General features: G+C 41.7%; 1 long non-coding RNA gene across 1 annotated transcript; it reads right to left on the reverse strand.

Annotated features, from left to right (window-relative positions):
• Positions 1–916: 916 nt before the first annotated feature.
• On the reverse strand, positions 917–3,989 carry LOC138962399 (uncharacterized). The gene is made up of 2 exons (XR_011454500.1): positions 3,395–3,989; positions 917–1,427 (listed from the first exon to the last, which is right to left on the reverse strand). It is a non-coding gene; the product is annotated as an uncharacterized lncRNA (long non-coding RNA).
• Between the last annotated feature and the right edge of the window lie 7,877 nt (positions 3,990–11,866).

Below are 11,866 nucleotides of genomic sequence, written 5' to 3' on the forward strand. Positions count from 1 at the left end.
ACGCCCGCTCTCTGTGCTGAACTTATCGTCTGCTTTCGAGTCTGTGCTATTTTTTCACTCTCGCCTTGTCAACGCACTCGCGAATAAGTGGGATATTGTTTAAGTGTTCATGCATTGCATTCACGAGTAAAAGAACAACAGCTCATCGCAGTTTTAACTGTTCTTGATTATTTCAGAGACTGGTGTCAGAGTGGCCACTGTACTTGTTGTATTGTGTGGGAGGGGCAGATTTGAGAGAGAGAGGAAGCTAGCCTGAGGTACATTGTAGAATGAAAACTTGCAGGGGAGCAAGAATGCATCACCAGCCACGAAGGTGTACATACAACTTTTTTTGAGGTGCCTATATTTGTTTGATTTTTAAATGTATGTATTTGTTGTTGTTTTTAAAGGCTATCAAGAAAACTGTTGTCATTTAAATGTGACACTCAGTCAAATATAGTTTCACACACACACAAGATTAACTCACTTGCATGCCCACAGAAGAAGTTTGCTCTTCACATTGTTCTGTTGTTGTTGTTTTTATAATGTAATCATTGTAACATCAACACTCAGTAATAACCAATATTACAACACAATCACTTTTTCATCAGAACTCACTCACATACTACATGTATTAAACCCTGGTTTATGGACACTTGCATTTGTACTTTGCATGGGAAAGCAGCCTGAATTTCAGGTGAACTTTAATAAAAGAAGATTTATATGTATGTTGCTCTAGATGCATGTTTTAATAAATAATAATGACATTCAGGAAAGTAAAAGGACTGTTGAAGTTTGCTGTTGTAAAATGTCTGATGATTAGGGTTTTGTTGCACATTTAGTGAATTGACTGTACCAATTGCTGTTATTATTTACACCCAATCAGTGCATCCACATGATATTATGTAGCTTAAATTAAAGAAAATGTTTTGATGTGTTCAGAACATACTGACAAGTTGCACACTCACTGACTTTCCGAAAGAACAGGAAAGTTCTTCCTGCCTGTCTGGTCACTGCCATCAGAGACCTCTTTCTGTCACAGAGCTACACAGGCTTCAAATGTATGTAAGATAAATAAAAGGTACATTACAACTCTCAACTGCGGGGTGTGTGTGTGTGTGTGGGGGGGATGTGCATAACCATTGCATACTTAAGGTCGGCTTAAACTGCAAACAGAAATGTGGAGCTTGCGTAACAATTCTTGCTTTGTCAGATTTGGAGATAGGCAGCCTCAGTCTATATAGTTGGTCGCCAGTTGGGGCGTCCTGCTTGGTGACAACTTGAGCTTTGTCAACTGGTCTGGCTGTAGCAGTCAAAGTCTGGGCACTGTTGCATTGTAGTCTTGCTGTGTATGCAGAGCTTTGTTGTAGCTGCCATAGGCCAGTGTTGCCATAGGCCAGTGTTAGGATCACCACCCCCTCAAACAGCTCGTTCAGTTAACCTGATGCCTGTTTTAGACAGAAAAAAAAGTTACCACAATCAGCAGAACTTTCACTGGAGAATGGGCATAATTCTTTCATACTTTTCTTTCTCATAGCTTTTTTTGGTTTTTATAATCTCTTCATTACACTAAATAACATCCATCTTAAGACCTATTTTGAGCCTTAATTTAAGTTGACTAGTAATGATATTAATCATAATGTATTTATTTTTATAATGTACAAACTAGAGTATGTATGTGGATATGTGTGTGATGGTGCTGGTATGGATATGTGTGGTTTGGGTTATGTGTGTACTGATGTGTACATTTTATGTGTTTTGTATGTTTTGCGAGTGCGATTTTATGTGATGTTATTCTGTACACCAGCCGAAACAAAATGTCTGGTATATTAGATAATAAACGCACCTTTAAATTTATTAGCGACTACACCCCGTCACCCTCCAGTCCCCCTCCCCCCCATTACACCCTACACTTTTAACATTGTATAAAAAATCATGTCCCAATATAGGTCCCTAGTTACCTGGGAGGACGTTAAGCTCCATAATCAACATCAACAACGTATTGAATTGAATTGAAAAGCTGGGGTTAGGAGGTCTAACTTCTTGAATTAAAGTGTTTTTTTCTCAGGTGCATGTAGTTTTTTATTTGCTTGAAATCATGGTGTATTCTGGTTGTAAGAGAAGAGTCAATTTCCTTGTAAGCCTGCAAAATTAAGATTTGTCATTTTTGAAGTACACAAGTTTTTGTAAGAGTCCAAAATAGTCCAGGATAAGGAGGAAAAACATAGGGTGGGTCAGGAAATCTGAAACATTGCATAGTTTTGTTTTGCCTATGTAGACACAAAAAGTACTTAGAGCACTTCCCCCCCCCCCCCAAGAGAGCATAGCTTAGTTTTAATTATTTTAATGCCACTGTTAGCAAGAGGAGTACTACAGACAGCAATCAAACAGTGGATTTTTTCTGTAGACATTGTTATTTCTGTTTAGGTGTTTCAGTAGTTTTCTATGCGGATAAATCATGCTGCATGATCACTAGAAACAATCCAGCTCTGTAGCATGCAAGTTTTTTAAAGGTTTTTTTCCCATGTTACTCTGAGAGAAAAAAAAAACCCACAGAGATAAAGTTGAACTGGCAGTTTGACTGAAGCAGTGGTAATAACACAGAGTTGTGCTCTTCCTACAATCAATGTTTTGATGTGGATGATGATGTCCGAACATGTACTTGGTTGTATTATTTTGCTAGACTATTTGTTTCTGTTAGATATATCTGCTCACATGATTGTTGTTCATAATTTGACATTACATTTACTGCTGATCAAAATGTATTGTTGGAATAGGTCTGCTTAATATTCTGACTGCAGTTTTGTAATAAAATCAAATAACACAGATGTTTTAAGTATCAAAGTGCTTTTCACACACACACACACACACACACACACACACACACACACACACACACACACACACACACACACACACACACACACACACACACACACACTCACACACTATGAGTATGACTGCAAACATGAATTTGTACTTGTATTAATTATAATTACTGTATTACAGAACCTGATCTGAAAAAAAGGACAACAGCAAATTATTCATGCAAGCTTGCTGTATTAACGATTTCTTTATCCATTTAATACAACACTGAATTAAAAGATAACAACTATAACAACGTGTGTGTGTTTGTGTGAATGTCTATGTGTATATGGACGGACACTGATTAAACCTGAGACTCATCGATTACCCAGGTGAGTGTAAAAGAGGGAGAGAGAGAGGGAACTTTAAGGTGGGTGCATGGGGACGGACATGTAGTAACAGATATATGTTTTAATCTGTAATCTTAACACATGTGCTTAAAATTAGGAACAGATGCCATTCCACTACAAATACTGTCAGTCTGACAAAAACGCCCAGTGACACTGAACCCCTATCCCTTACAGAACACATTCAGTATACATGTACTCACTTCCTTTCGTCTGCGTTTAGTGAAAGCAGATCGTTCTGATGACATTGGTATCCGGTTTCTGACCTCCTGTGAGTGGTCAACAATTGTCGGAACTGGAACTGCGTCAGGCAACAGCTGTTTTGTGTGTGCCAGGTTTTCTTGCCGGCTTAACTGCGTTCACATTGGAAGAAAGTGTCGCGAAACACAGCACATCGTGTTGGCCGTTTCCAGTTAATCAGTCTTGCTGCAGAAGTTGTAAGCCCATCGGAAAAAGGTGACAACTGATGCCTGAACCTTTTTTCTATACTTCATAGCTATCAGCAGCCGTGCGCATTCCTTCGGCGTGTTGTTGATGCTCGATGTAGGCAAACGCCCACTTGAGCCTAAGCTGTACACGAAATGACGTCACTACCGGTTCTCGTCTACTGGCGGCCATTTCGAAGTCTCGTTTAGCAGACGAATTTGGCGGAACGTTTTTAATTAAATCACAATGATAAAGCTACGAATCGGTGAATTTCTTTACATTTTTGGAATCTTTAGGTGCATTTCTCTAACCTTCAGTCATCGGTTAGTGGTTCTAATAACCTTTAAAACAGCGTGGTCTGGTCCTTTAAAGTGTCTTATTGGTTGCTTGACATGTTAATTATAGTAAATATGTCATTTGTACTATAGTTAAACTTATCTTTTATTTCTTCTTGTTTGTTACCCCTCAATGGGCGAGGGCCGTATGTAAAAAAGCATGTAGGGGAAGGGCTCCTAATATGGACCGCTTTTTTTTCCATGCTGATAACTAGCTTGTTTTCTTGGGAAGAAGTTTCATTTTGTGTTTGGTAGTCCTTCTCTCTTAGGTTAACCGTTAGGCCTAATTAGAGTAAAATAGCTTTGATAGACATTCAGCAAAAATTAAATACAGAAAAAATCACAAATGGTCCATATTAGGAGCCTGGGCGCCTAATATGGACCAGTGGAGAGGCCTTCACGAATCACTGTAAAAAGCCCCCTATACTTCAAAATAACATGATAAAACTTAGTGTGCAAGTCAGACTAATCAAAATATGCTTTAGATTTATATGTTTTGGGTTGATGAGAGCATTATTTGAAGCACACCAGGAAACTAAAGAAGCTTATCAAAAACATAGTGAAAATAAGTGAAATTATCAACTTCCACGAAAGGAAGACTATTTGTTATATATTTTTAAAATCTCGAGGGCTAGTTATAGGTTATTTTCAGCAAGCTTCTTAATGAATTAATGAAATCAGCCTTTACCTTTTATTTTCTTCGATTTGTTGAAGGTGGTCCATATTAGGGGACTCACACATACGTTGAGATTTTGCTATTATTTTTTGTTTGCAGTAGAAACTCGGGGTCAAGACTGCTAAATTGTAACAAATACGGCCTTAGCTGTCATATATAGCACGTTTTGTGTGATACAAGCTTTGGCTGTGAACAGAAACGAGTCCGTTTTAGGCGGCAAATTTAGAGTGAACGCTGCCAAAAATGAAAAAAAGAGAAAAAGCCTAACGGTTTTGAGGTGTGTGTTTCTGCAACTGTTTTGACATGTGCAAGTTATCCAGAGAGGATGAATACAGCGAATGAAATTGTTTTGAGCGCTCTAGCGCCGCTAGTTTGTCAGAACTGGAGGTGGTCCATATTAGGAGCCGGTACATATTAGGAGCCCTTCCCCTATACATTGCTTATTCTGTCACCCTCGTAAAATAAATTTCAATTCAATTCATTTCAATTCTCTCTCTCTCTCTCTCTCTCTCTCTCTCTCTCTCTCTCTCTCTCTCTCTCTCTCTCTCTCTCTCTCTCTCTCTCTCTCTCTTTCTCAATCTCACGGGGCCTCGGATCAGTAAACAATCAATCGTACTCGCCCTTTCAAATAAACTATACTGGCACTTTTGCCTGACGCCATTTCCTACACATTTTGCTTTTTTTTTTTTAAATTGGTTGAAGAATTAACTGTATGAACAACTTTATAAACAGGCTATTCTGGTCGACGCCTTGGTCTCCTTAGTGTTGGTTCTCTTTTTCGCTGCTTTGTGTCAAATATTTTAGTCAGGGTAACTTTGCGACAAGCACAACACAAGGTTTGTTCATTTTTCAGCCCGAAGTTGTTGTATTGGACAAAAGGCTGGTTAATTTTAGCAGATGCAAAGAATTGCATGTTGTTTCGGAGTTTGGCACTGGAACATGCAGTTGTGCAATGAATAAATCAAAGTGACCAGATCTGTACTGAAAATGCTCACCGCCAGTTTGCCATGTTCGCATGTTAGTGCAATCATTTGCATATTTATATAACAGAAAGGTAAAGTGTAACTGCATGCAGGATAACGTAATCCGTCCTTGTCAACTTATCACCAGTTTTCATTCCTAACATCTTGGATCTTTTGGTCATCTGTTTATAGATCGCACCTTCGTTTCTTGTGTTAGACAAACCATTCAGCTTACATGACAGTAAAACTGATGCTGATTTTTATTCCGTGCGGTATGTTACTCTTATACAGATGAGTTCGGTCGTGTACGTAGAGGTTACATGCCGAGTCTCAGTGATTATTAAAAAGAATGGTCGAAGTTAGCGGATCATGAAAAATGCGAGCTTCAGCGAGCTTTTTCATGACCGCGAACTGAGACCATTATTTTTAATAATCACTGAGACGAGGTGTGTAACCTCTTTATTCCTCCTTTCTTCAGTTATTCAAAGAAAAGAGGAGTTTTTGTGCGAAAGTTTGATCGAATTTTATTCACTCAACCAGTCAACCTGCGCAAGGCGATCGATCAATGCGCGGTTGTATAGTTCCGTGCAAATCATTCCATTCTGTTAACACTTCTTGTCAGTTTCCCTGTTTTGGACTAAAATCAAGTAAACAGATATGTTGTTATTCTGCTGTGGCGGTAAAGGCAGATATTGTGTGTTCTGTTCATGTTTTGGTATCGCTTAGGATAATGTTCTTTCGTCAAATGGGACTAGCAGACGAACTTTTGCACCCGTGTTCCAACGCTAAAAACTGTATGAAGTTCAGTTTTCTGGGGAAAATAGTATATGAAACCGCTTAATGTTCTTTAAATTGATGAGATGTGTGCATTGGTTGCGTGTGATCTGTTTATAAAATGAAATATTGTTGAAAACTGACCGTCGGATTGCAATCTGTTGTCGAAGAAACGGAGTGAAAAGAAATTTGAAAGGGGAACTACTCTTGTCGGTAGACAAAGTATGAGAGTTACTTGCCTTGGGAATTTGCTTGTGTTGAACGTTTGTGCACGGCATTCAGAAAACAACCGAACTCATGGATTTTATATGGAGATTCATGTGTTCAAGCCTGTAGTTGTTAATTTAAATGCGATATGTTTGTATTGTTTGCTCCAGAGATGTATACTTCGTACATTAGAGCGTTCTGAACTTTTTAGTCGCAAAAGTAGTTCCGACACAGAACAGCTTCTCAACCCATTGCGCTATCGAGGATTCAGGCTGTTGCTGGCTCGTTATTTGTTTGGTTGCTGGGTGTTTATCGAAAAATAACTAGCTCTACAAGTTTACAGAGGTAAAGAAGCAGAGGGGGGAATAAATGAGTTTATAAGCAGGACAAATACGGTGTGAATGTGTGTTTAGTGTGTGTGTGTGTGTGTGTGTGCGTGTGTGTGTGGTTGTGACCTGGACTTAACCCTAAATAATCAAGATGATTACAAGACACTTCAAATCCCGAATCGAGTGTCAGAATTGCTATCCGCTGAGTCAGCGTTGACTTGATGTACTTTTCGTCGCCACGCGTTTCCCGTGACACACGTGGTCCCTTCGACGGCTCGATTTTAAGGATTTTCGCGAACACATTTGAAAAAGGTGAAAAAGTCGACATCGGCTATCGCCATCTGGTTGTCGATTACCGGTTATATTCGATTTATAAGGAGATTACTGCCCATAGCCGGTCGTCTGCCTTTAAACCGACAACGTAGGGTCAGATGTCCAGCTGTTGTGTTTTATTATTATTTTTATTATTTGGCATGAGGTCAGACTAGATGTCAGTGTCCGAATCATAACAAGCCATGATCCATCTTTCAAGGCCATAAACAAGTCAAAAAGGCAACAAAATAAGAGACACCCCTGGCCCTGTAATTTGGTCGGGTGACAAATGTTTCTTGTCAAAGGATCTCAAAACGGATTTTGATGTGCATTATTTTGGACAGCTATTGCCTTCTGATTTGGTTTATTGACAACCGTAAATGACTGATCAAGGACTGGGTGGCCGAGTGGTAACGCACTTGCCTCGGAAGCGAGAGGTTGCGAGTTCGACCCTGGGTCAGGGCGTAAGCAATAGACCTTTTCGGTATCTGAGCAGCTCTCGCGAGACACGCTCTTTGTTATGCTTTTAACATCGCGAGAACTTCGAACCTTGGCTTGTGCTGCTCGCACGAGATCGCTGTACCGCATGCTTTGCTATGCTCTGTTGTTTGCAAGAGATTATGAGAGCTTGGAATACCGATAGGGTCTATTTTCTCTCCCCTTTCCTAACATAGGTGGTGGGTTCAAGTGCTAGTCTTTCAGATGAGACGAAAAACCGAGATCCCTTCGTGTACACTACATTGGGGTGTGCACGTTAAAGATCCCACGATTGACAAAAGGGTCTTTCCTGGCAAAATTGTATAGGCATAGATACAAATGTCCACCAAATACCCGTGTGACTTGGAATAATAGGCCGTGAAAAGCAAATATTCGCCTTAATTGGCTTGAGATTTACTGGCCGATGTGAATGCGTGATATATTGAGTAAAACATTCCATCTCACACGGCAGACATTAATATGTAAAGCGCTTAGAGAACGTCAAGCGCTATATAAATCGCCCCATACATACATGTGAATTGGCTTATATGATGACGAAGCTTCATCGACGATATGTTCTAATGACAGGAGTGTCTGGATGTTTTGCAGCTTTGACCGCTTTATTTGTTTTGCCTGGTTCATAATTTTCTCGTGGGTTTTCTTCATTGGAGAGGAAAATATACAAACACGCAGACAAAACAGCGAGATTGCATGTTGAAATGATAGCATTTTACAAAGAAACAAAGCTTTTAAAACAGACTTTTTTTAAGTGTCTATAGGACACACGACCAAGGCACGCGTACATACGCGTGATAGCGGTTTCAAGACCTCCGGCATCCACATAGCCATCGGAGATTTAGAGCCAACAATAATTTATTCTCTACAGCCCAGGATAGAGAACTTAAATAGTTGTTTTGCTGTGTACGTATTCACTACGTCAATGTTATGTCCCCAGAACCAGGATTTGTTGGTAGTTAACGTAATTTTTACTTTCATGCAATAAAAAAAAGCCACTTTCATGTCAGTATTTTATACACATGCTGTTTTGTTGTTGTATGGATGCCTTTCTTGCACACACAAAATATAAAGCGTCAAGTTGTAGTTTGCTGCAGATGACAGAAATCCGAACGGAAAATCTAGACACAAAAAAATCTAAGAAGAAAATAACAACAACAAAAAACAAAAACTCGCAAAGTTCAGAGGTTAATAATGTCTGACATGAGAGTGAATGACAGCCTTTTGGTCAAAGATGGGTCCAGTGCTGAGCTGATGAACTGGTGACACTTATGCCATCCACAAGTTGAGCAAAATGGCCAAGACAGCATTTAAAGTATCTATATATATATACGACTTTTGTGTGTGTGTGTGTGTGTGTGTGTGTGTGTGTGTGTGTGTGTGTGTGTGTGTGTGTGTGTGTGTTCGCGATGCACGGCCAAAGTTCTCGATGGATCTGCTTCAAATTTGGTGGGCATATTCAGGTAGACCCCGGACACAACCTGGTCGATGAGAATTTTTAACACGTGCTCTCAGCGCGCAGCGCTGAACCGATTTTGGTTTTTCTGTAGATCCACTACATCCATTCCCAGTAACTCTTCCTTATCTTCTCCAGTGTTTTGCGCGTTTATCTCCCTTCCTTCGTGTGGCGTCAATCCATATTCCCGTTACTATTTTTAGAAGGTCACTGTCCACAACGCTTTCATCCCGGCGAAGCCGGATATTCCCGTTACTATTTTTAGAAGGTCACTGTCCTCTACTTCTTTCCGGGTATTCCTGTACTTCTTTCCGGGTATTCCTCTACTTCTTTCTGGGTATTCCTCTACTTCTTTCCGGGTATTCTTCTACTTCTTCCCGGCGAAGCCGGGTACCCGGCGAAGCCGGGTATTCGGCTCTACTTCTTCCCGGCGAAGCCTGGTATCATTCGGCTCTACTTCTTGCCGGCGAAGCCGGGTACCCGGCGAAGCGGGTATTCATTCTAGTGCGAGATACATGTGAACTACAACAAGAAAACCAAGTGAAAGAGCACTTGACAATAATGTACAGTTTACATAACTTTATAAGCGATTATCGGGTTCATTTGCTCCTGTCAACCATCCTTTGTTCATAATACAACCAGCAGAACTGACGGGACAGAGAAAAACGCATCCGTTCTCTTTTCGTGTTGTATTTGAACAAGGACAATTCCCACTGTCCCTGGCATATTTGGCCTTTTCCCCGTTACTGAGCCACCCCTTAGCCCCCACTCCTTTTATCCCCCCTGCATTCACCACCCGCAGTCTCTCTCTCTCTCTCTCTCTCTCTCTCTCTCTCACACACACACTCTCTCTCTCTCTCTCGCTCCCTCTCTCTCTCTCTGTCTCTGTCTCCCTTAGTCTCTCAGGCTCTCAGGCTCTCTCTCTCTCTCTCTGCATCCAGAAAACGACCCACCTCCCTCAAAGGTCTGCCCCCCCGCCCCCCCCTCTAACACCACTACCCACCACCCTTCTTGGAAGCGTTTCATGGGCCCGGGCTTGAGTGACGGGTCTGACTGTATTACGGTTCAGAGCCAGAGGACCCAGAGACAGTGAGACACTGAGACGTTTCGCCCGGTGTACAGTTTTCAGTTAATTTTCTGGTCGTTAGTGTTGTTTGGCTTGCGATTATTACGGCGAGGCAGGGGCAAGGCGAGGCCGATCACGGCGGTGACCTCCACATGATTGCTAGAAAATTACATTATCATATGTCAATAGGGACAGAGGGAGCTCATTGGACGCACAGGACAAGAAGGGGTTGGGGGGAGAGAGAAAGAGGGAGGGAGGGAGATTGTTAGCAAGGGAGGGTGGAGTAAGAGAGGAGTAGGAAAGTAGGAAAGGAAACATGGAGACGGAATGAAAGAACAGGGACGTAGACTATCACAGGGAAGGGGTGGGGGGAGAGAGAGAGAGAGAGAGAGAGAGAGAGAGAGAGAGAGAGAGAGACAGACAGACAGACAGACAGACAGACAGACCGACAGAATAGACAGGCAGACAGAGCGAGAGAGAGAGAGGGGGGGGAGAGAGAGAGAGAGAGAGGGAGAGAGAGAGAGAGAGAGAGAGAGACAGACAGAATAGACAGGCAGAAAGAGCGAGAGAGATAGAGAGAGAGGGGGGGAGAGAGAGCAAGAGAGAGAGAGAGAGAGAGAGAGAGAGAACAGACAGACAGACAGACAGACAGAGACTGACAGACAGACAGGCAGACAGACAAAGAGCACAGGGGTACAGAAGCAAGAAGCGGGTGGCAGGTATAATAAGGGAAGAAGAAGCGTATAGAGAGAGACAGAGATAGAAAGACAGGGAAGGAATGAAGAGAACACAAGAAGAGAGGAGTAAGAGGAGATCCTTGGCGGGGACCCCTGCTTCCAGCTTGGGCAAACACGGCCAAATGTCTCCGTGAGGACTCTTATTTGGTGACGCGGGGGATCCCTGCGACAGAAGCCAACGGCCCTTACCCGTTGCTTGTTTAATACGAAAGGGGTGTGGTACCCGTACCCTGATCAGTGCCGACTCGTTTGTCCTGAAGGTTTCCTCTTTACGTTCACTGAGTAAACTGACCTCCAAAAGACGCACAGCCCTGCGTTAGCGTCTGAAAGATTCTCATACTGTGGTAACAATTGTGTACGTCATCACATGTCCATGTATAGATTTTTATTTTCATAAATACCTTGATTCAGCTGCCTTGTGCTTGTGTAGTTACTTAATTAATCTTCATGATTTTCACCGATGGTCGTGTTATTCCGTCTTTTTCTGAAAACCACTGACAATTTTGTTTGTGTGTGTGTTTTCTTTTTCTTTTTCAAAGTTGAACTGTTACAGTCGGAACTTTAAAAATGGTATGCTAACTTTACGGTGCTATTTTCGTCTCGCTATAGCTTCTGATTTTACGACCAAAATCTTCAACGATATCATGCAAACACGCTCTAAGTGAAAAGATATTTTTGCTAAAATTATTGAGTGTCATCAGTAAGAATGGTCTTAACTCGAAACAACTGGGTGTGGACAATTGTTGGATGGGATGGAGTGAGGCCACAGTGGCAGGAATGGGGGCGGGGGGGGGGGGGGGATAATACAAGACAGGAGGACTGACGATGGGAAAAGACGCGCGGAAGAGGTCAAGTGTCAGATATGAGCATCTTGTTCAAACTTTCCTTCGGCGCCTCACGAAT

This window comes from Littorina saxatilis, linkage group LG3 (genome assembly GCF_037325665.1).
Source record: "Littorina saxatilis isolate snail1 linkage group LG3, US_GU_Lsax_2.0, whole genome shotgun sequence".
NCBI lineage: Eukaryota > Metazoa > Mollusca > Gastropoda > Littorinimorpha > Littorinidae > Littorina > Littorina saxatilis.